Here is a 27819-nt window from a genome sequence, read left to right on the forward strand (position 1 = left end):
ACGTGCCCCTAGCAGGAACCGAACCTGAGACTCTCTGGTTCATGGGCCGATGCTCCAACCCCCGAGCCAAACCGGCCAGGGCTTTCGTGGATTTCTTATTTCATTCTCCCCAAACCCTAGGCCATAATTAATATACCGTTCCCACTTTGCAGCTGAGGCAGATGAGGTTAGCGGCCTTGTCAGGGTCACATAGCTAGAAAATGAGCTCCTGGATGCAAACCCAGGCCATCTGGCTGAGCGTCTGTGCCTCGACTTCTGCACTCTGTTGCGTTTGGGGCATTTGGAAAACCCCAAAGCCTGTGGAGTACGATGTGAACCCTCCCCATTGCCTGTGAGCACCAGTCTCTTCAATATTCCAGTTCAAGGCAGGGGCAGGGACTGCAGGCAGCTGGGGTGGGAGCAAGGGCTGAACCTGAGCCATGTGCAGAAAGGCTCGGGCTGCAGAGAGCGGGGGACTGGGTGCGAGGCCGTGACTCTGAGGAGCTAGCAGAAGCGCCAGGCTGGGAGAGTCCAGAAGCAGGGCCTGTTGGGGGCGCTCTCTTTTGCAGACTGGGCTCTGTCACGGTGATTACCTGCGGGGCTGCCTGAGACAGGGCTGCTGTCATGTGACCGGAGAGAAGCAGCCACAGTTTCATTGACTTAGCAACATTGATTTAGGGAATATTTATTAAGTGCCCACTATGTGCCAACTGACGAAGTTCCTTCTGTCCTGGAGGAGAGCCAGGGAGGGCAGAGAGACCCCAGCTCATTGCTCTCAGAAGTAGTCATTGAGGATGTGCTCTGTGCCAGGGACCGAGGCGCCCCCTCCTGCCATCCTCCTAACAATCCGTGCAGGGGTACAGGAGTAGTGCCCATTTTTTTTTCAAACGAGGAAACTAAGTCTCAGAGACCTTAAGTGACTTGCCTGAAGTTGCACAGCTGGTAAGTGATGGAGCTGAGCTTGAGCCCAGATCTCCCGGGAACCTGTGATTTTAACAGCCACCAGTGTGGTTCTGCTCTCCTGTCTACCCACCATGTCCCTGGGAATCTGGGGCCACATGAGGAAGTGGGGTTGGGAGTGGGGGCCACCCTGTCCTCTCCACCAGGAGGCTTGCTTCCCCCCCCCAGCTTCCCCAGCCCCCCATGTCTGGGCCTTGCCTTCTATGCAGTTGGGGAGAACTTATTCTCATGCTAATTGCAAAACTAATTGTTCTTATTGCAAAACCCATTATATAGTATATTTATATTGCAGATAATGAGCTGTTTGGATTAAATAGCTCACTAAAAGTCAATAAAAAGAAATTTGCTTCACTGTTCCTCCCCTCATTTTTCAACAGCACCGTTAACATAGCGTCCTTCTCCCTGAAGGCTGGGATTCATTAGAGGGCTTGGAGCGGCGAGGGGGTGTCGCTGTGTGGTTTTCCCTTTCCCTTCGGAAAGGCTTTGGGAGCAGAGGGTTGGAGGACAGGAAGCAGGTTTTTCACCTGGCTTTCGTGGTGCAGGGCTGACTAGCCAAGGAAAGGGCATCTGACTTTCTAGCAGAATCAAAGATTGTGGCTTCTCTGGGGCTTGATGTGTGGGAGGTGTGGGTGGGGACCGAGGAATGAGCTGATGGCTGCTGCCACCACTCAGAGGAGTGGGGGTGGCCAGGGCCTCAGTGCTGGGCTCTGCAGAATGAAGGCAGGACCCAGGGGGCGAGAGGACGCCCAGGTCACGCTCTGGGAGAGTGAGTGCCAGGTTTGAAGTCAAGGGTCTGGATTTTCAGGTTCTGGCCCCTTTCTGGCACCTCAGCATCTCTTGTGGCTTCCAGAATTTTCTTGGTCTACCAATTCTTCTAGCCTTGGTTCTAGCCCTGAAGGTGGCTCGTTTAAGCTGAGTCAGACCAGGAGGAGGGCTGGTCTGTGAAGTTCAGGGGTTACCAGCTCAGGCCCGTCTGCGATGACTGTGTTTCACTGATAAAGTGTGGATTTCTCAGGAAGGGCTGGAGTCGAGACTTGGCCCTGGTCCACGCACTCAACAGCCTACGGCTCTGCTCTGAGCGATGACAACGCAGCCTGCGAGGCCGGCCTGCCTTCTATTTCTTTTCCTGGAGCCAAGCTCACATTTGTTCTGATAAAATGCACAGTCTGTGTGGAGATGGCCTGGGTGGGGGGCTGCCAGCTCCCTCAAACCCACAGCAATTACCTCTTCTCATTCATTTATTCCTCCAGTCAATAAGTATATATTGAGTGCTTATGATGGTCAAGACATTGTGTTAGGCCTTGGCGACGACTTCGAATGAAAACACACAAAGCCTATACTCTCATGGAACTTACCGTCGAATGGGAGAGATATTAGTCAAGTAGTTACACAGATGGGTGATTCATTAAAGCCAAGGCAAGTGCTTGCAAAGAAGGGAGAACAAAGTTCCGAGAAAGTGATCCTGGGAGACCTCACCTGGGCGGTGAGGCCGGAGAAGACCTCCTGGAGGAGGCAGCCCGTGAGCCAAGCTCTGTAGGGCGAATGTGCCAGACAAAGAAGGGGGGGGGGGAGAAGCTTGGACAAAGGCCCAGCCCAGGGAGGGCGCAAGGGGCAGCGAGGCCAGTGAGGTGAGGCTGAGACGGTGGGTTGAGCCGCGTGAGTCAAGAAGGTAAGGAGCTGTATTTACTGTTGAAGCAACGAGAAGCCACTGAGGGATTTACAGTAGTGGGGTGACATGACTTATGCTTTGAAAAGTTCACTCTGGCTGCCAGCCACAGAGGTAACATGGAAAGGTCTGAGCTGCAGAGGAGGGAGGTGGAGCCGGCAGGGAGAGAGAAGGGCAGGATGGAAGACTGAACCTGGGAAGTGATGGGGGGAGGCAGTTTGCGCAAAGGAAGTCAAAGCTGTACGCATTAGCAGGGGAGGAGAGGTGTGCGCTATCTCCCCACTCGGGGTGCTGCTGAGGATTCAGACCTTAATTTGGGGGATTGATTTTATTTTATTTTATTTTTTATCCTCACCCGAGGACATTTTTCCATTTTTTGTTCAGATAGAGCGGGAGGGAGAGAGAGGAAGAGAGAGAGAGAGAAGCATCGACGTGAAGGGACACAATGAATGGCTGCCACCCGCACGACCAACCAGGGCCGGGGACAAACTGCAACTGGGGTACGCGCCCTTAGCGGGAACCGAACCTGGGTCTCTCTGTACTGCAGGCCGTCGCTCCAACCGCTGAGGCAAACCGGCCAGGGCTGGGGGATTGATTTTAAACTCTCAGATGATGGTGGACCTGGCTTCAGCACCACGGAGAGTTCCACTAGCCATTCTTGAAGGCACGGGGGTGGGGGGGGTGGGGGTGTGTGGAGGGGTGGGCTTCTGTTGACATCCCCGGAGATTCTCAGCTTAGTGCTTGCAGGGCCGGTAAAGTCACCATAGAGCCTGGGAGCATGGCACACAAAGAGATGCCAGGTTATCCTGCATGATACCTAGGACATGTGGGAGGGAGAAGCTCTGGAGCAGGGTTTTCAGGACCACCCACCCCCACTGACAGAGGACACAGGCTAATAGCAAAGAGAAGGCCGCCTGAGAAGGTCCTGCTGCAGGCGGCTGAAACGGCTATAATCTACAACCATCTTTACTGAACAACTTCAAAGGGAGATGGAAAGACAGAGGCAGCTGGATGTTGGAGCAACTTGAGTGTGACGGAGATCAAAGGCAGCAGAACGTGGTGCCACATCCCCCCTTCTGGACGTTGGAATCCACCGAGATGCTGGAATGAAAGGTCTCTCCAGGGAGGAAAGAGGCCCCAGGAAGCTGGTCCAGCAGAAGGGGCACGAGGAGCCCCTTGTAGCCCAGCCCAGCCCAGCCAGCCCCTGGGAGAGTAGTCTGAGGAGCTCAGGGTTCCTGCATTCTGACATCTCCAAACCCCTCCCCACCACAGATGATCAGGGGTTGCCAGGAGGAAATAATGACCTCTTTGAGCCCTCATGGCACCCTCTGTGTGGGTCTGTGTGTACCCTAGCTCTCATCCAGTCCTTCATGTGGTGTGTAAGTGGGGAACTAACAAACACAGTCAGGAAGGGCTGGCTCTTTCTGCTGCATCTCTGGGGTTGCTTAGGGGTTTAAGATGGCCATGCTTGGGAGCAGGGGCGTGGACAAGTTGGCCTTTTGTTGAAGCTATTCTTCATATGGCTCAATGGGGACCCTGGGTCTGGACAGGGGTGTTGCATAGTGTCCTGCAACTGCTTTGAGCACTCCCTCCGCCCTTGCATTTGGTTCTTCGGGAATGCCTGGGTCTCCACGGGTGGCCAGCTCCATGGCAGCAGTTGCTTGGTAGAGGCACTGCCCGTCATTTTGGACACAGCTCGGAGAAAGGAGTAATAAGTGGTTGCTTAGTAAACAAATGAGTGACTAAGTGGAAGAATGATGACTGACATTCTTAGTGGGCTGTGACTGCCGCAATGAGGGAGTAGTTCCCACCGGGAGTAGGCAGGGACCTGGAGGCCTAGGACCCTGGGTTTTGGGGAGGGTGGGGCATTTGGGGGGTTCAGTTTTCAGTAACCAGAAGTCAGAATGGGAGCTGGGAGAAGGGCCAAGGGCTGTCTCTTGGCAGCACAAGGTAACGGCTCGGGGTTTATGCAGATGGCTAGGAAAAGAGTGTGGGGGCACCTGTGGGCCACGAGGGCCTCGGAGGGTGACGGGCATGGCTGAGAGCCTTCAAGTGCTCCTGAGGCAGAGGGACCCAAGGATGACCCACAGACTCCAGGGAACACAGCATGCTCACGTGGCTGGAAGAGTGTGTGTGTGTGTGTGTGTGCGCGCGCGTGTGCACATGTGTGCCTCATCAGGGCTCTACTGTTTGAAGAGATGCCTGAAGACTCTGGGTCGGGGACCCCTGGAAACCTTTGGGGGTCTTTGAGAGATGTTGGTGTACAGGGTGTGGTGGGAAGGTGCCTGGGCCCCTGGGTTCCAGGGAAGGCAGACGGTGCCTCTGGCAGGGCAGGTGCAGGCCTGTGATGTTGCGGGGAGAGGTGGTCCTTTGGCCCTTATCTTCCCAGCACTGAGCAGAGTGGATGGCCAGGAGAGGCTGGGGCTGGGGTCTCTTATCCACTCAGTTGAAATAAAAAGAGAATCTGGGTCAAATGGAAGTTCAATTTTTAATTTTTTGAGGTAACACTGTATTGTTTTCCACAGTGGCTGCACCAGTCTGCATTCCCACCAGCAGTGCACTAGAGTCCCCTTTTCTCCACACCCTCGCCAACATTTGTTGTTTGATGATTTGTTGATGGCGGCCATTCTGACAGGTATGAGGTGATACCTTATTGTTGTTCTAATTTGCATCTCTCTGATGATTAGTGATGTTGAGCATTTCTTCATATGTCTCCTAGGCATTTGTATGTCCTGTTAGGAGAGGTGTCTATTTAGTTCCTCTGCCCATTTTTTAATTGGGTCCCATTTGACCCAGTGGTCCCACTTCTAGGAATATACCCTAAGAAGCCTGAAACACCAATCAGAAAGACTATATGTACCCCTATGTTCATAGTAGCACTATTTACAATAGCTAAGACCTGGAAACAGCCCAAATGTCCATCAGTAGACGAATGGATAAAAAAGCTGTGGTACATATACACAATGGAGTACTATGCAGCTGTAAGAAAGAAAGATCTCTTATCCTTTGAGACGACATGGAAGGACCTGGAAAGTATCATCCTAAGCGAAACAAGCTAAGCAGAGAAAGACAAATACCACATGATCTCACTTATTTGTGGAATATAATGAACATAACAGTCTGAGGAATGGGGTGGTCCCAGAGAGGTGGAAATGGGGTACAGACTGACAATCCCCTGAAGAGGGTGTGTGGGGGAGATATAAACCACAGAACTTATATGCATGTATGTATGAACAATGGACATGGACAACAAAGCTGGGGACAGGGTGGGGAGAGAGGGGAAGGGGGGAATCAGTGGTGGGGGGAGAAACATCTGTAACAAAAATATGTAAATAAATTAAATAAAAAAGTAAATAAATGGTTAAAAAAAAAAAAAAAGAAAAGAGAGTCTGTCCCTTTTCAATGGCCTCCTCAGCAGCTCTGCACCAGACAGGAAGCAACTCCGAGATCTTACATGAACTTATGTGCGTTCCCGGGTGCGGTGAGCGGAGGCACCTGGGGTTTCACTCCGGCCAGGTCTTCCCTTTGCCCGTCACCTGTGATGTGAGGGATCCAACACGAGCGCAGGGCCCAGTGGGGGGAGCTCCAGGGTGGGAGCCGGCCTCAGGGAGACCGAGTGTCGGGTTCTCCCCAGGGAGAAAGGAGAGAGGGCTCAGTGCCTGGCGTCAGTCCTGGGCGCTCACAGGTCCGGAAGGAAGATGGCCAGGAGCTTGGGAATGAGGTGAGAACAGTAAAGGCAAGGGGAAACCTCTGAGTGTGTGTGTCAGGTGAGTGTGCCCCTGTGTGTGTCAGGTGAGTGTGCCCCTGTGTGTCAGGTGAGTGTGCCCCTGTGTGTGTGTCAGGTGAGTGTGCAATTCTTGGTGTGTAAGAGTAAATGTGTACCACTCGGTGAGTGTGTGTGCCCTAGGTCATAGGAAAGCTGTGAATTAGGATTTGGCGCAGAGTATGTGCCTCATTTGTGAGTTTGAGGGCTTTCGTGATGTGCAAACTCACACGAAGTGTCTCTGAGTGTGTTTGCATCATCGAGTGTGAGTGTGGTGAGTGTGTGGCCCCAGGTGCGTGGCCCAAGGGCAGCGTGAGTTGTGCTTCTTCAGGGGAGGCGGAGATCCGGGTAGGGAAGGAGCGTGTGTGTGAGCCTGCCGAGTGGCAGGAATGACGAATGATTAATCTATAGAAATCTATATTCTATTCTTCCATGCGTCCACTCCGCCCTTCTCACGCTCCCATGCATCACCTCCGGAAATCCATCACCCGACTCCCCGCCAAGGACAGGCTGCGAGCAGTGAGCGCTCGCCTTATTGATGGACTTGCCTGAGCTTTTTGTACATTTGGACATAGGGAGGTGGACGGCCGCATTGTTCATTCTCATTCATTCATTCATTCATTCATTCGTTCATTCATTCATTCATCAATCATTAGTCCAGCAAATAGTTCTTGAGTGCCTACTGTGTGGCAGGAATGGTCCTGGGTGCTCAGGGTATGCTGACGAATAAGGGAAAGGTCCTTATTTTCTGTAGGTTATGCGCCATTGGGGTTTTAACAGCAGGATGGCAATTTCAGTGGAACGGGATGCAGGAGGCACAGGGGGCTTTGGAAGAATAGAAGGGGTGGGTGGGAAACTTAACCTGGGTGGGGGTCACAGAAGGCTCCTGAAGGAGGTGACGGCTCAGGGGAGCCCTAGAGGGTGATAGAAGCAAATGAGAGGGAGAGGAGATGGTGCATCAGACAGAGGGAACAGCAGGTGCAAAGTGCCAGAGTCAGAGAGAGCTTGTCCTTCGGGGAGAACTTGTCCCTTGGGTTCAGGTGGCTAGGGCTGGAGTGTGAAGAAGGAAGTGGCAAGAGATGAGGGTACAGAGGTGGGCAGGGACTGGGAAAAGCCTAGAGTGCCCTGTGAAAGAGGCTGGATGTCACCCCGAAGGCAATGGGGAGCCATTGAAGAGTTCAGGTGGTGTAATGTGATGTGCTTTATAAGGCAATCTCTGGTTGGTGGGGGAAGTGCAGAGGCCAGCCAGGGGCTGCTGTAAGGGGTTCCAGGAAGGTATGGTGTTGGCTTGGATTGGGGTGATGGGGGGACGGAAAGATGTGGGCTAAACCCAGAGATATTTTGGAGGTGGAAATACGAGCTTGGTGACAGACCAGATATTGGGGTGGAAGAGTGGCAAGCATGACCCCGAGGTCTCAGGCAAGGTATTCTACCTCTCTCAGCTTCAATTTCTCCATCTCTAATTATAATTCCTGCTTCATAGGGTTGGTGTGAGGCCATTTGACTGGGCCTCCATTTCTGACCACCGCTGGAGTCTGCTCCGACAGTAGTCTGTCTGTCTGTCTCCCTCTCCCTCTGACCCAACCAGCCGCCTCCTGGTCTGCTCTTTTCTAGGAGGTTTGGGTGGACCCACCCCTAGTGGGTGTTCCTCAACCTACCCCCAGGCAACCCCTGGACTGTGGTGTCTGTCCCAGATGCATGCTGATTTTAGCCCAGGTCATTCAGGCCAGTCTCCTGTTCGCAGAGGGACAGAGAGGGCCTGGCGTCCACCCTTGCAGGTGTCCAAGTGGCCACAGACAAATCCTGAGGCAGCCTGACTTTCTGCAAGTCACCACATCCCGCCCTCTGCCCTCAGGCTCAAAGCATCTTCACTCAGCTGGTGACGCTCCTAGAGATGACCAGGGAGACAGCCAGGCACGGGGTCCAGGCTCTCTGGGGGGAAGGGCGCTGGCTTCCCAAGGCTGCTAATTTTTAGCTGGCTTTTGTGTGATGTGACGATACATTCAGAGATGAACTTTTACTCGGATTCCCCTGGACAAAACAACAACTCTGATCATGAAAACCTTGCTTCAAGTTATTGCTTCTGTACATTTGAATTATGTTCCGTTTTGGAAAACTACAGTCGTTTTTAGACACAGCAGAGTTGACGCATTTTTTCCTTTTCCTCCCTCTCTCTTCCGAGCATGCACCGTAGTGATACTGTGAAGTCTGCAGTGCAAAGACCTCCCTCTGGGGTGTGGCTGCCAGGGGTGCTGTGCCTGGGGGTCTGGCTGTGCAGGAGGCCGAGGCAGGGGGCTTCTTGGCTGGCCTCTCTGCTCCCGTCTCTGATGCACTGATGCGTTTGCCTGGGACACGAGACTGTGGACGAAACGGGACCAACCCTTCTCAGGAAGAGCTGAGAAGCACCAAAGAGAAGGCCCTGCTCCCTTAGAAGGTTTTCAGATTAAGCAAAAGTGAGCACAACACGATGGGGGAGACGGCTTGTGTTTTTTTCGGAGCGTTCAGTCACAATTTATCATTATCCAATTCTTCTTCCCTTGGGTTTTGTGTCTCACACATTTTTTTATCCTGATCTGACAGCTAAATGAGGAATCACACTGCCTACGTTATCTGTTTTGTTCAGGAATTAATCCGCTCGTCAAACACGGGCTGCCGAATGGTTAGCGTGAGCCGAGACCGGCTCCGCTGGTCCCTGGGCAGTCCCGGTGTCAAGGGCCTTTCCAGCCGGCCCGCCCAGGCAAGGGGGCCTGCCGGGGACACGCAAGATTCTCGAGAGGCTCCGGAGGTCCCTGAGCACTGGCCAGGCTCCTTGGCCAGAGGACTCTCTGGGCTGCTTCTGCCCAGTCCCTGGTCGAGTGCAGGGGTCATTAGATATAAAGTCGGTAACTGGAGGTCATGCTATCCTACGTCTGCCTCTGGAGGCTTTGAGAAGAGGGGCATGGGCCCCTGACCTCGCTGAAGGGGTTCATTCAGCGACAGTGTCCTCCTGGGAAATCCTGGGGGTACATAACCCCCCCCACCGCGGCTGCCTATGTTGCCACCTCAGCGGGTGTCTGGGAACTGGGTCAAATTTAGCCCAGAAGGAGAGGAAATGAGAGGAAAGCATAGGGCCTTTGGGGGGGCATCTGTCTTTCAATGTGACCCAAGTTTCTTCGCACTGTCCCTCCTCCTCCCCTTGCTCCTCTCTTCTCTTATTTCACTTTCCATCCCTTCCTTTCCCCGTCCTGTCCTTTCTCCTCCCTGCTTGTTCTCCCTTCCTTTTTCCCTCCTCCCTCAATTTTTGTTCTCTGCTGAAGTGAGGAACAAGATCCCATGGAGAGTCAGACCGACCTGGTCTCTGCAGCCAGATGATTGCAAGTGGGGTGGGTTCTGGCAGGGAGGGCCCAGGGCGTCCCAGGCTGAAGCACCGGCTGCACGAGGCCCGGACGGACCGGCAGGCCCGGGACAGAGAGAGCCCAGGCAGAGGCGTGCTGCCGGGCTCCGTGCGCGCTCCTCCTCCGGTGTGGTTGCTGGACTGACGTCAGCCTCCTCGTAAGGCTGTCAGACGTGAGAGCAGGAGCATGTCTGCTTTGGCTCATCCGTGCAGCCCAGCTCCGAGCGCAGAGCAGGCAGAGGTGCTCACAGGTGTGCCAGGCGCGAGTCCGTGAAGGGCAGAGGAGAGAGGTGGTGGCTGGGAGCTGAGTTGGTGACCCCACTCAAAGTCCCCAGATTCCTCCATGGCTGGCAATTCCCTACCAATAACGGGTGCTCCCCAAATACTCTCGTCTGTAGACATCACCTGAAGCGGCCCGGCTCCTGCAGAGGAGGGGACCGCTGGCCCCGGAGGGAGGTAGCACCGGTGCACCGCGAAGAGCACAGACTCGGCGTCCTGGCCCAGCGCCAGGCTGCTCCCTCTCTGCAGGGGCGAGCGTCAGTTCCCACCTGGGGGAACGCGGACGATCAGAACAGGCTGTGTCTGCAATGGGACGAGGATGAAACCAGATGACGTGTGGCTGGGGCCAGACACACGCCTGCCCATTTATGACAGTTCCAGCTCTGCTTTAAGGGGGGTAGGGCCTGAGAAACATCCAGGGCCCCTGTCCTCTCCTGGCCCCAGAGTGTCCTCGTTGTCCTTCTCTGGCCAGCACAGTGACCTACAGGTCCATGTGTCCTCTCCTTCGTCCAGCTCAGCGAGGTGGGGATTCTGGGGAAGGAGCAGATGGCAGCTGGGGCTGAGTGTGACAGTGATTACGCTCTGAAAGGTGATAATTTATTCTGCTCAGTCTTGCCTGGGAGCTGGAAGGAGAGATCTATTACGTCTGGAAGGCAAGGCTGAGGTGACCTCCCCTCTCCGACCTCTAACAGGCAGCTGGCCCTGGTTCTCCTGGTCCTTGGCTGGAAGAGGGTGGGAAGCAGGTCTGGAAGGACCCCAGGGAGCTGCCCTGTGCGGGGACCTGCGGCAGAAATTGGGGGTGAGGGGTGGGCTGCAGGGTCGGCCACGGGGAGAGGAAGCGGGGACACAGCGGGAGGGCAGGGCCTGGCCAGCCGGGACGGTGGCCCAGGAGCGGTGTTCTCAGTTTCTCTGACTCGGCCGGGCCTTCCGCTCATTAATCTACTCGTCTTCCTCGTGAGTGTCGGATGCCTTCTAAACGGTGGGGAGAAAGATGTAAGACTAATCCCCACTCTAATAAAAACAGCCTCCCGATTAAATATGTATGAACACATATTGATTTGGGGATTAAACAGAAAAGAAAATTGAGCCTGTAATTGAGCCGGGGAACATGTACAGGGTGAGACATGAAATGTACTCCTCCAAACACACCTGCTGGGCCGGGGCCGGGGCCACCAAGGACAGGGAGCAGCGGCCGCCTGGGTGCACCGGAGCGGGAGGTCCCAGGCCAGACTCTGCCAGCTTTTGGAGGAACCTCGCTCTCCTCCCAGTTCTGGGGACTTTCAGGGGATGGTTGTGCTGTCTGTCTGGATAGATTCGTTAGGATGAGGCTTTTGCTGGAGGGCAGCTGGAGAGGCAGACATCCTTCCCGCCCTGAGGGAAAATGGTTTACTGTTCACCTGCTATGGGAAGGGTCTGAGGAAACGGGAGAAGCTGAGCTGGGATTCAGCCCACAGCCTCCGACTCCAAACCCAAGGCTGTGCTTAGGTCAGGCCAGGGCTGGCCCGTCCGATGACAGCAGCGCGTGTAGAGTCATGGAGCCGGGCTTCCTCCAGGTGGGGAAGGCATGGCTTCAGTCCCCCTCACGGACACGTCGTCCGCCTTCTCCTTGGATGTCCTTAGGGCTGGAGAGCTCCTGGTCTTACAAGCGGAGCTGAGAGCTCTTGAAGGAAGGTACGCCTGTCTTCCTAGCATGTCCGCCATCGTTCCACATCTTCTCATTGGGACAGAAATAGGAATCCGGTAAGAATGAACTGGTGATGGTGGGGCACTTCCTGTGCCCCAGGCTCTGCACTGGGCAGTCTCCCACCGTGACCTGTCAGCTTCCCAGGACACTGGGACATCGATTTGATGATTTCTCCTCTCTAGCCTAGAAAACAGGCTCAGAGGTTTTAAGTAATTTGATCATCATCACCATCATCATCATCATCATTATCATAATAGACACCATTTATTAAACACCTACTATGTGTCAGGTGTTTCACACACGTGCCAATCCTCACACCCGCCCTGAAAAGTGGCCATATTTTCTGGACCGTGCAGAGAGGAGGCCGAGGCGCAGAGCCTAGACCGTGGCCATTGCTGGGCGCAGCCGGCCGCAGCGTGCTTGGCCCTGCCCTGCCTGGCTCCATCCTGGGACCTGTGGCCTCCTGGTTTCTTGCTGTTGGCTCCTCAGGATCCCAACCCCAGCCCCGTGTGGGCCGACCCGGATGCCCCTCTGTCCTTGAGCCTGACTCCAGCTGCTCGGGTCCCTGTGTGCTCCCCTCCCCTGACATCTGTGGGGCCTCCTCCTCCTGTCCCAGCCACACCCCTTCCCCTCTGCCCCTCGCTGCTGCTCCCCACCCCCTGCCCTGATACCTCGTAGGGTCTGCTTTCCCCACAGCTCTGGGCCCCCCTTCCTCAAGGGGCACCGCACTTGACGGTGTCCAGAGAAATCTCACATTTGTTATCTCACAAGGTCCAGGATGACTGATAGCCCATGTGACAGGTAGAGAAATGGTGTAAGTGAGGCAATTTCCTCCAAACCAGAGCTAGTGAGTGACATTGCTGGGTATATCTGCCCGGTGACATTGCTTCTGCCCCAAGAATAGGTCCCTTTTCAGGGCCCTTTCAGGACACACTGAGGCTGCGTGATGAGCGGAAGAGTATAGGGCTTTGCCACCCCAGGCAGACTATGTCAACGCTCTGAGTCATAATTTTTTCAGGCTTAGCTTGACCCTGTCTCTGGGGCTGGAGCCAGAACCCATCAGGGCATACCTTTGAGAGGTGCCCCCAGGACTCAGGGTTTGCCCATATGGCTAATTAGCAGAGATAGCTACCCCCTTGGCGTGGCCCTGGGAGAGAAGAGGGAGGGAGGCATCAGCGGTGGAGTGGAGGGACAGGGGTGTCCCAGGCCCTGTGGCAGTGCCCTGCTCATTGAGACCCATGGGGACCGCTGAGAGCCCACGGGCCCCCAGCTGCAGCTGCCTCCATCCTGTGGTTATTAAAGCAATGACTTAATTTTAGTAAGAGTCTGAAGAGTTCTTCAGGAAGCTGCTGCCACCACTCCGTCCCTGATTAAAAGAATGAATCAGGCAGGATCCAGCTCCCCCCTGGCGAGGCTGGGAACCGGAGCGCCGGGCTGCGTTCCCTCTGTGGGCGCCAGTGTCTGCAGAGGGGACCCGGACTTTTACCAGGAGAGATCGGGTCCTGCCTCCTGGCTCCGCTGCTGACCTGCTGCAGGACGGGGGTGGGGGTGTCTCTCTGAGGCCCTTTCCTCCTCTGTGAAATGAGCATAATACCTGGCTCAGGCTCCGTGGGATCACGTGAAGGGGGACATAGGGACATGCACAGCCCGCGCCCGGCTCCTGAGTGGGTAGGATGAGAACCCAGGTGGTGTCGTCCTAGACACCGGTTTTCTTTTTCTTGCCTATAAAGCTTATTTCTGTGCACCTGTTAGAGGCAGGCATTGATTCAGTCCCGGGCTCTGAGCCCAGTCTAGGAACTGTCATGACCCCAGCATTCAGGCTATGGAAAGCTTAGCCCCCGGATCCTCCCAGGAGATCTGTAGAATCTTGGGACTGTGAACTCCAAACACAACTGGGACCCTCGAGGGGTCATTCTGTCCATGGCTTACTCCCCTGCCTCACACCCCTGCAGACAGAGAACTCAGGGTGTTACTCCCCTCTTTCTTCTGCATCCCCTGGTTGGAGGAAGAAACCAGGGGCAGGCTTTCCAACCAGCTCCCCCATTTCCCAGCCTGGCCAAGGCAGGTGTGGAGAGGGCTTCTGCCCCCTCAGGCCACCTGTCCTGCAGGAAAGCCTTGGGCACCTTCTGATTTCTCAGGGCCGCCGTCTGGGGAAGGGAAACCGGATCTGTCACATTCAGGATGGCCCCGTGTGCCACACACATGGGCTTGCCCCCTGCCGGCCGCCCAGGTTAGTGCCCAGGACATGCCCTTAGCTCCCCCTGCCCTCCAAGCACCCTCTCAAAATGCTCTGGGAGGCGTCTGATCCAGGCTGTCAGGAGCAAGCCTGCCCCACCACCTCCCTGTGGATGGGGGTGACGGGTCCCAGTGGGATTTGGTCACTCTCATGCGAGTATTTCCCAGTATTGGATCACGCTCAGCTGAAATCCAAACCTCTCTGTGACCTTCCAGGTTCGAGGGCTGGATGTTTTCATCTGCAGCCAGGCTCCAGTCCTCGCCGCCCTGTCCCAGGTCTCAGCAGGGTAGCCCACACGAATGTGCTCTGGCTCTGGGGTGGCCTTGGCCATGGGTGTCGCCAGCAGGAGGCTGGAGAGAGGGCGGAGAGCGAGGTTGATGCCTGGGGCCCTGGAGGAAAGGGTGCTGTCAGAGCCCGGTGACCACTGGGTGCAGCAGCGCGGAAGGCTCGCAGCCTCCAGAAACAGGCAACAAGACATGGGCGAAGCAGAGAAGAAATACCTGGACCCCTCTTGCCTGGTGCCCCCTTTCCTGCGGGGTTTCCTGTGTGTGAGCCCAGCTAGAACCAGCAGCAAGGGGGCGTTGGATACATCCCACAGGGCTCGGTCCCCCAGAGCACAGAGCAGATCAGGGGTGGGAAGAACGGAACCGAGGTCGGAGAAGAAACAGAAATCCCAGCCCATCTTTGTTGTGCTTATCACCACCTGAAATATTCTGATTTCTTTGGTTGTCTGGTGGGTTTCTGGCTTGCTCCTCCACTGAGATGCTAGCTCCACAAGCGGAGGGACCTTGCAGCTCGGCCACTGTGGTATCCCCAGTGCTGGGCATGGTGCCTGGCACTGGGCACGTCCTCACTTACGCTGTTAAATGAAAGACTTGGGGAAGAATGAGAATCTGCACAAGGCTTGAGGTTCAGCGCCGCTGCCCTGTTGCTCAGGGCTTCCTGGGCCATCTTGGCCCTCCCTGGGTTCAGGCTGGGCGTGGGCACCCCAGGGAGGGACGGTGTGAGGGTGGATTCTGCCAGAGTGGAGCCTGACATTGGCCCACAGGCTTCATGGCCACGGTAGCCGTGCAGGGATTAGGTCTGGTGGGTGGGAACCCCAAGCTCCACTTTCCCCCCTGTCCTGGGTGCTGAGCTACTGGCCCCACTTTGGAAGGACAGCGGAGAGTGGACACCTGAACTTTGGGAAGCTCCAGCTTGGTGGGAGGGTCCTGGCATGGACAAGGCGACCCTCCTTTGCTTTCTTTCCTGCCGTAAAGCCAGAGGCTGAAAGGGGAAGAGAGAAAGCAGGACGCACAAGGGGTTGGTTCTTCCATTTGGATCAGAGGACTCGTTTCCTTCGTACCTGTGGTCACTGATGTCCTGAGCAGGCCCCGGGGGCAGAGCTGGGAGGAGCCCTCACCCAGGTCGGGTCCTGTCACTCAGTGTGCCTGGTGCCCTGTCATTCGCTCACTTCATCCATTCATTTCCTTATCAGCTATTCATTGAGCAGCTACTATGTATTAAGCCCTGGAGAGAAACACAAACGTAGCATGGGCTTGCCTCTCTGCGCATTGCACATGTGTCCAGGGCCCTGGCCCTTCTAACACAACAATGTGCTTGCTGAAACCTAACCTAACTGAACAGTGGGCCTGCTGTGGGCATTTTCCTGCATTGCTGAATCATAACAGCTCCACATGGAAACCTCGTGGGCAGTGTCCTCATGACTCAGTGAACCCCAGCACCGCCAGTGCTTACTTTATCTACCCTGTACTCTCACCCCCGGTGCCCTCCCGGTGCACCCCTCATTCCTGCTCCACCTTGGCCAGGAGCATCTCCCAGGACCTGGACACGCACGTTCTCTACACTGTTCAGTCCACCAGGGGGAAGTGACTCAGTTCACTTCCCAAACGTACAGGAAAACAATGTCTCTGGTTGCTGGTGGCAATAGAAGGGGACAGAAGAAGGCCAGTAGCTGGCTCAGTACAAACAGAAGGCAAAGCCCAAATGCTCTTGGAGCAGGAGGAGACTTTGCAAAGTGGCTGCATCTCCTTGCGGATGAAGTATGAGGCAGAGCATATGCTGAGAGCCATTTGTGCCCAGGAGGGTTGGCTGCCCAGTGGCTCCCAGCCGCTTGCTGCAGCCCAGTGCTCCAGCCCCCACCACTCCGGGAGTCCCCTGAGGGCGGGCTCCCGGCCCCTCAGCAGACCTTGGCAAGCCCACAGCCCCTCCCTCCTCTGGGCTCTTCCCATGAGAAGAGGGTGCACACAGTAGGTGCTCAACCTGTGTGGCAGACTGATTGCTTCTGCCTGCCCTGGTCCCCTGAAGGAGTTGGGGAGACCAAGTCCATTCCTGGCACTCCCCAGAGAGGGGAGCTGAGCATGGAGCGCCAGGTGGGTTCACGCCACATCGTGGGGAGAAAGCGCAGAGCCAGGGCTGGACCCCGAGTCCATTCACCTCCAGCCCAGGGCTCAAAATAACACGGAGGAGCAAAAGGCTTCATTTCTCCTCGGTGCCTTCCAAATCTTTAATTTTAATTGTATCGTTTCGGGCAAGCCCCATAACTGAGCCTCTGCTTTCTCATCTGTAAAATGAGACAGGTGTGCTCAGCTGGCAGCTTCGGTGCCCAGTGAGCCTGGCCCGGTGCTTCTCACAGAAAACGCACAACAAGGAGTGACGGATGTATCTTCCCTGATGAATCTCTGAAGCTCCAGCAACACACTCCCGGCAGCTGGGACCTCAGGATCAAGATGTTAAAGAAGAAAAGTCACGCACTCAATTGAATCTGTGCATCGGTCAATGTGACCGCCACACTCCTAAACAGCTGGGGTGGGGCCCCCAGAGTCCTTCGTTCTGACTTGAGATCCCCACTCTCCAGTGACATTGGAGCAGGCACCTTCCCTTGTCCCCCCATCTGTCCCCTCCTCCCACTCCTTGCCCTGCAACCTCTGGCCTGTTAGTCAAGATTTTTTTTTTTTTTTTTATTTCAACTGATAAAACTCCAATGCCAACGGGCTTAAGCATATAAGGCAATTTATTGGCCATGGCAGCTCCATTCTTCCTGTCGCTCAGGAAGAAAATTCTTTGTGTCATTCTTTTTTTTTTTTTTTATCCTCACCCGAGGACATTTTTCCATTTTTTGTTCAGGTAGAGTGGGAGGGAGAGAGAGGAACAGAGAGAGAGAGAGAGAAACATCGATGTGAAGGGACACATCGAGTGGCTGCCACCCGCACAGCCAACCAGGGCCGGGGACAAACTGCAACCGAGGTACATGCCCTTAGCGGGAACCGAACCCGGGTCTCTCAGGACCGCAGGCTGACGCTCTAACCGCTGAACCAAACCGGCCAGGGCCTCTTTGTGTCATTCTTGACGCCTCTCTTCCTCATAACCCGCCTTCGACCCATTAGCAAATGCCATCGGATCCATCTTCAGAATACACCCGAGATCCACACTCTTACCCCCACGTCCATTGCCACCCTTCTGGTACAAGGCACCGTCACCTCTCACCCAGGCTGCTGCCATAGCCCCTAGCGGGTCTCCCTGCAGTTAGCCTCCATGAGCACCAGGAGCCGTCGTTTTAGAGCGGAAGTCTGCTCACATCATGCCTTTGCTCACAAAACTCCACGGGCTCTCCACTTCCCTGGCCTCCTCGTCCACTGCCCCTCCCTCCATCTCCGGGAACATGGCAAACACATGCCAGCCTCAGAGCATCCATAGTTACCACTCCCGTGGCATGGAACACTGTTCCTTCAAGTATTGGTGTAACGCACTGCAGGCTTTGCTCAAAGATCACCTTCTTGAAGAGGATTCCTGAACATCAGATCCAAACGTAGTGCACCCTGTTCTGTTGTTCTTCTCCCGTTCATCACCACCCGACGTGCTAGTTTAGTGTATGAGCTTCTGTACTAGAGCGAAGCCTTTATGCGAGCAGGCACGCTGTCAGCGCCTGGCACATAGTAGGTGCTCATTAAAAATGCTTGAATGCATGGATGAATAAATGTCAGGTACTGCACGAGGTGCTGGGAATACAGGATGAACAAAGCAGAGTGGTCCAAGACCTTTATAGCTTGCTACGCCATGGAGATGATAGATACTAAATAATAACTCAAATGATTAATGATTTAATTACTACTAGAAATGTGCTACAGGGAACAGCACAGGCTGATAGAACAGCGAATTAACCAAGGGCCCCAAAGGAGAGGAGAAGGTGTAGGGAGAAGGTATATCAGGGAGGGCTTCCTTGAGGAGGTGGTATTTTGGGGAGTTGTAGCAGTGAATAGTGATGGGGAAAGCACTTCAGGGTGAAAGAAGACAGTGTTTAAAATCTCTGATAGGAAAAAAAAAAAAATCAGTGCTTTTTGGAGCACTGGGAAGCCAGGGGTCAGAGCAGAGTGGAAGGGAAGGGGGTTGGAGGGAGAAGGAGCTCAGGAACGGAGCAAGGCTATGGGATCCCTGAAAATAGGAGCTCCTGCTCTTGCTTCATAAACTCCCAGCCCAAGCCCAGGCCTGGCACGTTGCTGGCAGTGGGGTGCAATGCGAAGAGCACTTGACAAGGAGTCTGGTAGACCCAGAGCCCAACACTTGCTTGCTGTGTGTCCTTGTGCAAATCTCATTGCTTCTCTGAGCCTATGTGTCCGCCATCTGCTGATACAGGGATCAATGATGGCATGGTTCCCCTCCAGAACCTGTTCTATGTCAGGTGGGGCCCATGCGGCTAGACAGGTGACCAGCAGTGCAGGTGGGAGGCTGGTTCCTGAGGCTGCCATTGCTGCTGCAGCCCCAGGACCTGAGGCTCCTGGAGACACTTGGAACTTAGGAAATTTCCTTTCCCGGACACCTTCTAGGACAGGAGCCACAATCCTTTGTCAGGGCGGGGGCTTCCCCATTGTAGACAGAGTCAGAAAGAACAAAACACCCTTCAGCTCAAGTAACCTCGGATCCGTCTCGTTCTCTGTGGCTTAGACAGTCAGGGGACCGCATCACATTCGGCCCCTTCCCATGTTCCCCAGGGGGATCTGCCCAAGTGTGCAGCCGCCTTGGACACGGTTTGCGTCCCCTGCCGAAAGCGTGATGCTTCCAGCGAAATGAGATGTTCGCCTCTTGCAAGGCTCGGTCATAAAGGATGGTGATGACAGTCTTGAAGCAATAGGTCATGTTGATATTTTCACATTAGTTTTCTATTCTTATTACATTTTGATGGATGGAGAGAGTAGGGATTTTATTGTAATCTCATTCCTGTCTTAAACTGCTAATTCATGCCTGAGTTCCCCCTTCCATTTTGTTTCTACAGATTCAGTCAAGGGCTGATGGGATGAAGATTTAATATGCAGCTGCAAGAAGAAGCACACCACCAGGAAAACGTTAGCTGGGGAGCAGCGTTTTTAAGAGAACAGTCTAATCAAGTCATTTTGTTATGAAAGTGCCTTGTTACCCCGCAGGCTGGGCACCCGGTTTATAATAGCAGTAACGACGTAACAATAAAACAATATCGTACATTCATATGGCTCTTTTCATTTTTCAAAGTGATCCGTTCCAATGCGTTCTGTTTCTCTAATCCCCCATGGGCTGGGAGGGTACACTTATTCCGCTTTTATAGATGCAGAAACTGAGACTCAGAGAAGGGAAGTGACTTAAGGCAGAGCCTCTCAAACCTGGGAGCTGCACCGCCAGGCGGTCGGTCTGCGCACCCTCAGGCTCCCAGGGGCTGGCGCTTGGGGGAGCAAAGGTCTGATGACATTTGTAAATGGGTGTGTGTTGTTTGGTCTTCTCATAGATTCCGTGGCTTCCTTTTAACTGCCCTCCTGGTGACTGTGCACTTTGGCAGCTGACGCCTCCCCCTCACCCCCTCACCCCCTCACCCTTTCTGCAGGATCCTCACGTGTTCAGGGGGTTCCCCTCCCCCTCCCCCTCCCCAGGGTGTCCTGGCATACATCATTTTGTCTCGCCCACCTCCTCCCCCTCTGCCTTTGGTTTTTCTTTGCCCCAGGGGTGAGCCTGTGGGTGTCTCCTATCAGCCCTGCTGACAAACCCCTGCTGGTCCTAGACTCTCCTGCTGCCTCTCTGCTTGACAACCCCCCCCCCCACCCAGGAGCTCTCAGCAGGCCCCTGGCTCACGCCTTGGCGATTGGGGCCAAAGAGTGTGTGTGTGTGTGTGCGCCTGTGAGGCGGGGCAGGGTCCCATGGTTGCAGAGAACCAAGGAGCAGTGTGGTGGCTGGAAGATGCCCTTTAAATCAGGGACCTAGATAGACACAGACATAGGACTCCCGGGGCCTGCAGGGCTTTCTGTGTGCACAGCCCTCTACAGTTACAAAGTGCCCTGGCAGCCATGCCCCACCCCACCCAAGGAGGTCCCTTTTGGGACAGATGAAGAAACTGAGGCCCCCAAATTTCCATGACCTTGCCCAAGGTCACGAGCCACTCTGGGCAGGGCCTGAGCTCCAAGCCAGGTCTTCCAAGCCCAAGTCCAATGCCATCAGTAGAGTGTATACCCGGGCAGCTCTTTCTCGGGAGCATTTTGCCTTTTCCTACATCTTGCACCAGTAGTGGAAGTCACACTGCAAAATCCTCCCCGGCTGCTTCCTGCCAGCCTGCGGCATGTAGTGTGAGCTGCGTAAATGTTAGCTGAGTACATGGATGGCTGGGCACGAGGCGTGTGGCACGGAACCCCGGATTCCTCAGCTCTCCGCCTCTCCTGCAGTCTGCTCCTGCACCCTCACTTCCCCTGCACAGCCTCCTTCCTCCTGCTGCGGCCTCCGCTTCTCGTTTTCTTCCCCCTTGTCTCTTTCTCTCTTTTCAGAGAATGAAAATTACTGGACTTGGCATTATCTGCTGGTTTCCATGGTAATAAAATCTGTTTCCGATAATGGCCCTTCCCTGGCTGTGGTTAGTTTTGGTAATTTTAGCAACACTGTTGCACAAGCCACCTGCATTTCAATACCAGGCAAGCTGGATTCGACTGCCGCTCTCAGGTTGAATAGAAAGAAGGGAAAGTGCTTGCTCTAAAATTTCTAGGCTGGATAAATGCTCAGGCAGAAAAGTGAAAGTAATGTAAACCCCGCAGGCTTGAACGTGTGCGCAGCTTAAGACTCGAGTGTGATCATGTCACTTTCCGGGCCTCGCACCTTTCTTACACACGACCGTGATCTGCAGGAGGGTCCGGACTCTCCCGCTGTGATGGGGCCAGCCCCCCCTCACGTAGGCTGGCTCATCTCCGGCCTCTCACTCGCTAAGGCTCCGGCCATAACATCTTGTGCCTTGCCTTTGAGTTTTTGCCTATATTGTTCCACCTGCCTACAATGCCTTTCCTCCCTTGACTGCCTGGTGAGCTCCTATTCAGACTTCAAGAGTCTGTCCAAGCATGCCTGCATCCCATCTCAAGGTCTTCCTTCTTTATGCTCCTTGTAACTTACACAGTTTTCTATTATACAGATGTATCTTATCATATTGGCTTTTTTGTTTACCTGTCTTTCTCTTTGGTGTCCTAGCGAGCTCTCCGAGACCAGGGATGTTGGTTGGGTTCACCTGTGTGGTTCCTGGGCTTGGCACAGAACATGCATTCACTGGATAAAAATGTGCACAGAGTAACAGCCACCGCGAATGGCTCACTTGCTCTATGTGCCAGGCCCTTGGCTGAACACTAAGTGCATCTTCTCACTGTTCCTCATGCGTCCTATGAGAGAGGCACTATTATGCCCCCCACTTTACAGATGGGGAAACTGAGGCTCAGAGGGGTCAAGATGCTCACCCCAAATGAGCAGGTTGGTTAATGGAATGGATATTACTTCAGCGACTGCACAGATGCATGAATTCAGGTGGAAAATCTGATTGCCTGGCACTGAGCTCAGGGCCTCCTCTAGAATCTGTAGGAAGATCGCCCTGGAAATCTTTCAGGAGCTGTGAGGGCTTTGGCTGCAGGCGGAAGGGGCTCTTGTTTACGTCTGGTCGGGGCAGGGGGCAGGGAGGAGAGGGGTGAGGGCTGGAAGGAGGGAGGACAGGAGCGCAGACGTGAAGGAGAAGCACACACAGACTTTGCTGATGCTGTGAACTTCTGGGGAAGAGTGTCGGGAAGACCTGGGAAAGGATGACCAGAGCCTGGAGCAGCCCAGCCTGAGAGTAGGTTTGCATCTCAGCCTTGATCGGGCCTCGACTCCTCTGGAGGTGCTGGGGAAGGTTTGATGTGTGTCTGGGCCCATGAAAGATTTGAGGCAAATGAGCGTCTCCAGGCTGCTGGGGAAGAGACAGAGTCAGGGAGAGTCAGGGAGGGGACCTCTCAGCTTCTGTCTGCTGGCAGCCATCGCGGGCCGGCTGTGCTCTGATTCACGTGAAGCCCAGCCCCCGGCTCCCCCAGGGCGGGCTCTGCGGGGCTGTACGTGGAGTTGAAGCAATTCTAAAGAAGCCCTTAGTGGGGCCTGAGCCCACGAGGCATGCAGTGGGGGGCCGTTGGGTTTCTTAAGCAAGTTGCTGCCTCCTCCCCGCTAATCCCTTCTAGTCCTGTGGGATTGTGGCTGGATTTGCTGCAAAGCACAGAGCCCAGGGCCAGGCAGAGCCCTAGGCTCAATGCCCCCTGTTCAGGAGGGGCCTGCGGGCCTTTTCACGATCAAGGCCTGCGGGAGGCCGAGGGCAGTGGAGGTGACTCCTGCCCAGCCTCTGGCTTCATGAGGCACCTCCCTTATCACAGAAATGAGGGCACCTGGCATAATAACGCAGAGCAGTTGCTGTTCCGTCCTCATTTGCCTTCACGTAAAATTGAGGAAACTGACTTCAGAGGCTCCAGAAAGAGGGACGACAGGAGGCGAATATTACTAACAGCAGCCAACGCTCACATAGCACTTACTGCCTGACCGTGAAGTCCGTCCTAATGTTAGTCCCATTTTACAGATCAGAAAGCTAAGGCCCAGAGAGGTTAAGTAATATAAGCAAAGTCTCACACACATGGAGTGGACCCAGGATCTGAATCCAGGAATACCCTCTTTTAATGACCAAGAAAGGAATGATTGACAGGGACATGGCCGGGACCTGGAAGAGCATTTCCTCCTTTCTGCATTTGATCAATAAACACATGTGAGCACCTTCCATGGACCAGCGTGGGCTCTGCGGCGGTGATGGGAGGGTAGGGTCACCGAGGAGGAGAGGCTGGTTCCAGCCTCTAAGGATGCCTACTGGGCTCTCATGCCTTTTGGAGAAGTCTGATGGGGCTGGGAACCCAGTGATGACCACAGTCGGGTTTTGGGATCAGAGACCAGGGTTTGACCCCCAGCTCAGCCACTTTCTACTTGCATGGTCTTCAGCAAGAGACCTGGATGCCTCCTAGCTCAGGTCTACTTCTGCCAAATGGGAAGCACATATTTCATATCGACTGTCCTGCAGGCCCACCTGTGTTCCCAAGAGATGATAAATGGCTTAATGTTTTACAAATGTACAGATGTCCCCAGAGGAGAGGGGTTTGAAAACATACCCATTCTAGAAGGAACAGCCCACGTTTCCTCAGTGGGGACCTTGACCAGGACCTCTCAGCGGTATACGGCTGTGCTCCTCTTCCTCCACCAAGCCTTCTCCCTGCCGTGCATTGGGACTCGCTTCTCTCTTTGCACACATGATGTCAATAACTATCGAACTGAGATGTGAACTTGGAGATAGGGCAGTTATTGAAACGGCCTCTGGCAGACACGGCCAGTCTGGGACTTCTCAGATTCAATTTCGATCGACTTTTAACTCTGGCATCAAGAAGAACTGCATTAAGTTATTCCTCCTTACTCCCACTTCGCAGAAAGTAAAACTGAGCTACCTGGAAGGCCTGCCCAGCGGGTGGTGGGTTTGAAAGTCTGACTTGCAATACGGGACACATCTCAGGCCTTGCTCAAGCCGGGAGCTTTCCCAGGGAGCCGCTGACTCAAGCTAGGATGGTCCTCTGCTTGCCCCAGGGATCCAGAGGAGCCAGATGCTGCCCCCGCCTCTCCCAAGGCCCCTCTCCTGAGCCGCGCCTTCCTTCTCTTGGTCCATGTGGCAAATGCTCTGAAATGGTCTGCCTGACCCCCTTTCAAAGTGGCACCTCCATAGCACACAGGCCAGAGCTACAAGGGCATCCTAGTACAAGAGGGGAAACTGAGGCCCAAAGAAGGGGAAGGAGCTTTGCCCGAGGTCACCCTCTTAGCATCTTCACTGAGTCCATGTCTCTTGTTGATTTCCACGCTGATCCTTATGGAAGGACCACTGCTCCCGAAATCCTCTTCCTATCAGGTAGTAACTGTCTTGTTTAAATGGTCTCTAGGATTAGTCAAACAATCAGAGATCACAGCCAACAGCCGACCTGTTCCCTCATTACAGGGTGCCTATAATTAATATTTATAAAGTGAAAGGGTGCTTGTCTTTCTTTGCTGAAAAGGAATTCAGTATTTCTAGTCGGCGGCTGCAAACAGACAGCCTCTTGTTACCTATCAGGAAAACAGAGCTGGACTCCTGCAGCCGCGCTTGTAATCGCAGAGAACAGAGCCAGGGAGGGGCAGGCCGGGACAGACCTGGGGTGAGCGTGCAGGGTGAGGGGAAGGGGAGAGAGGCTGGGAGAGAGAGATAGATACAGGGAGTGATAGAGCCACAAGGACACAGAGAAAGGAGACATTGAAAAACATGAGCAAGAAAGAAAGACTGCATAACCCCAGAGAGAGAAGGGGATTTGCCAGGAGACCCAGGTGGAGGGGGTGGGGGGAAGAGACAGGGATAAGGGGGGAGATGGGGAGAGAGACGCACAGACAGAAAGAGACACAGAAAGGTTCAGAGAAGGAGAAAAGATAGAAAAAAAGAAAGAGACAGAGGAAAGAAGAAAGCAAGAGAACAGGAGAGATAAAGACTGCAGAAGACAGAGAGCAAGAAGATGAAGGCAGAACATCCAGAGAAAGACAGAGATGGCAAAGTGACCAGAGAGAAAAGCAGAGACAACCCAGGGACTGGCTGGGAGGCAAAGGTGGTCAGAGACCTGGGCCATCTGCCATTGCGTAGGTGGTACCTCTAGGAGCTGCCCCCTCCCCAAGCACAGATTTAGTTTATGGTAGGTGTCCCCTGCCAAGGGGTGCGCTGGGCATGGTGTTGAATGGATAAGCAAAGGAGTCAATTCCAGCCTCCAAACGCTTGCCTATGCTCTCCCACTGGTGACCAGCAGGGGGCAGTGGAAGGAGCACTGATCCGGGAGCCAGGAAATTGGCTCCTGACTGGGCCTCTGAGATGTTGACTTGGGCAAGTCCATTTACTTCTGCTTGCCTCAGTTTCCCCATATGTTAGGTGAGTCATACCTCAGTTTTCCTATATGCTAGATGAGGACTGGTTCCAGACGGTCTCTCAGGGTCTCTCCAGGCCTAGATTCCATGACTTCAGACCTCAACTCCCTCCTGTCCTGCGCCCAACCCAGATGGGCCCCTCACATCCCCATTCCCCCAGCCAGCCTCCTGGGCTCACCTGGGCTGTGGGGCCCGCCCTGCCGGCAGGACAGAGCTTCCGGGCTGCCTGCGGCCTTTGATTTGCATATCAGAACTCAGGGAGGGTTTTTAGCAGTTCATGTCCCCGGGCTGGGCCGCTGGAGGGGAGGCAGCAGCAGCAAAGAGGCAGCCTTGAACGTGGCTCTCAGGAGCCGTGAACTTGGCCCCGGGAAAGCGGAGGCCGCATGGTTATTCATGAGGCCGAGGCGAAGGCAGCCGGTTCTCCGGGAAGGGTGAAGGGGGCAGGACGGAGAATCTGGGAGCTGCCAGAGCTAAAGAAAAACCGGAGCCATGGGAGGGAGAGGCTTAAACCAGCTTCGGCAGCCCCTTTAACTTACAGATAGGGAAAAGCACTACATAACAAACCACCTCCCCAAAACTCCATGGCTTAAAACAGCAGTGATTTATGGTCATAGATTTGGGGCTCAGCTGATGTGGGCTGAGCTGGGCTCTCCTGTCCCCGAGTCTCTCCTCGTGACCCAGGGGGCTAGCCTGGGCATAGCCTTCTCGGGGCTGTAACACAGAAGAGAGCGAGCAGAAACCCACGAGGCCCCTGGAAGCCCAGGACTGAGGCCGCAGACCCCCACTGCCGCCTCATTCTACCGGCTGAAGCAAGTCACACGGCCAAGCTCAGATGAAGAGGGGGACGCACCTTGCCCACAGGGACGGGGCACTGCAGGCTTCAGGCCGAGAGCATGAATACAGGCAGAGGCAATGAGGTGATCTATCCAAAGCACCTACTATGTGCCAGGCACTGATCCCAGAGCCTGGGATTCACTGTAGGCGGGACAGTTAAAGTGACCATTCACAGAGCTTACGATAAACACGTGAACAGATGCACAAACAATAAAGACACAGATCAAGAAATTAACATAAAGGAAATGACAAGGCAATGTGATGGGGAGAAACTGCGGCATCCACTCTGAAGCGATGGTCTGAGACAGCCTCTCTCAGGAGGCGACATTTGGACAGAACCACGGGTAAGAGCAAAGGGATGGAGGAAGAGCACCTCAGACTGAGGATACAGCGGAGTGGACTCCAGATCGGGCTCTCTCCAAGCTGCCCTGTGCCTCGTGGGGAAGGGAGCGTGGGGATTCTTAGGGTGAGCCCTTTTCTCTATTATCATGGCCTCTGCCCTCACCGCCTCAGTCTGGGTGACTAATAGTCCCCCAAACTGGGCTCCCACCTCCCACCTCTCTCCTTCTAATCAATACATCCCCTGTCACAGAGTCCCCTCGTAAACCACAAGTCTGACGGTGTCATGCCCTTGCTCACACCCTGTAAGGGCTCTTGCGAGCCTACACGATGCAGCCCAAGCCCCTGAGCCCCACCTCTGGGCTCTGTACAAACCAGCCCAGCCCCTCTCCGGCCTTACCTCCCACCCCGTCCTCCTTGCTCTTCCTCTCAAGCCAGGTCTCAGTTTTTATGACACTTCCCTCCTGTCTCCTGCCTCTGTGACTTCTGCCTGCGTTGCCTGTTCCTCTTGTCTGTCCTGCTGGTCCTTCAAGACCCAACTCAATACTGACCCCTCTACAGAGCCCTCCCTGATCCCCTCTAGGAGTCAGTCACTCTGTCATCTGGATGCTTTGGTGCCTGCACAGTGTCTACTAGCTCTTGCCACACAGTGTGGAAGCTGTCTGCGGGAAGGGCTGGTGACAGCACGGAGGCCGGGGCCTCCCGTCTCTGCGGTCAGCACTCTTTCTACCACACCAGGCGCTCCGGGATGGGGGCCCGGGATGGGGGCCCGGGATGGCTTTGGGTGCTCTACTCCCAATACCATAGTCTACGTCTGCAACTGGACTGCAATCTCTTCAAGGGCTGGGACCGCATCTTAACCATCTGTGTCCCAGTTGCCATAGGAGGGGTCAGCCAGTGCTTGGTGTGACTGTCCGAAGGCATTGTCATGTTCTGAAGCAGCACCATGAGCAGCCCAGGGGAAACCCTTCAGCCTTTCTCCAGCTGCAGGCAAATCCATGCCCTGCCTCTGTGCTCTGGTCCAGGTGGCCCAGGGTCTCTGGGTGCACAGGACGGAGAGGAACCAGAGGCCTGCCAGGCCCCCACACAAGCACCGGCTGAGGGAGAGATCCACCTGCCTTCCAGTCTGAGGCCACAGGGGTTCCGGCCATGGCCACAGGTGGGCGAGAAGCTGAGTCCCTGCCAGCTTCAGGGACAAAGCTCCCAGCGAGAAGCAGAGCCTGGTACAGAGGGGGCTTCATCATTTGCTGAATGAACCATAGGAAGGTCTGGGAATACTTCTGAACCTCAGAGCTTGGTTCTTAACGTTGACATCAGAATCACCTGGGGAGCCTGTAACACATACCAGAGCCTGGCTCCACTTTGGACAACTGAGTCAGGGTCTGGGGCTCGGGCTCAAGCGGGCATTTGTAGGAGTCCTGTCTTGATTGAGGTGCCCAGGGCTGTAACAGACAACCCT

Source organism: Molossus molossus, unplaced genomic scaffold (genome assembly GCF_014108415.1).
Source record: "Molossus molossus isolate mMolMol1 unplaced genomic scaffold, mMolMol1.p scaffold_m16_p_12, whole genome shotgun sequence".
Taxonomy (NCBI): domain Eukaryota; kingdom Metazoa; phylum Chordata; class Mammalia; order Chiroptera; family Molossidae; genus Molossus; species Molossus molossus.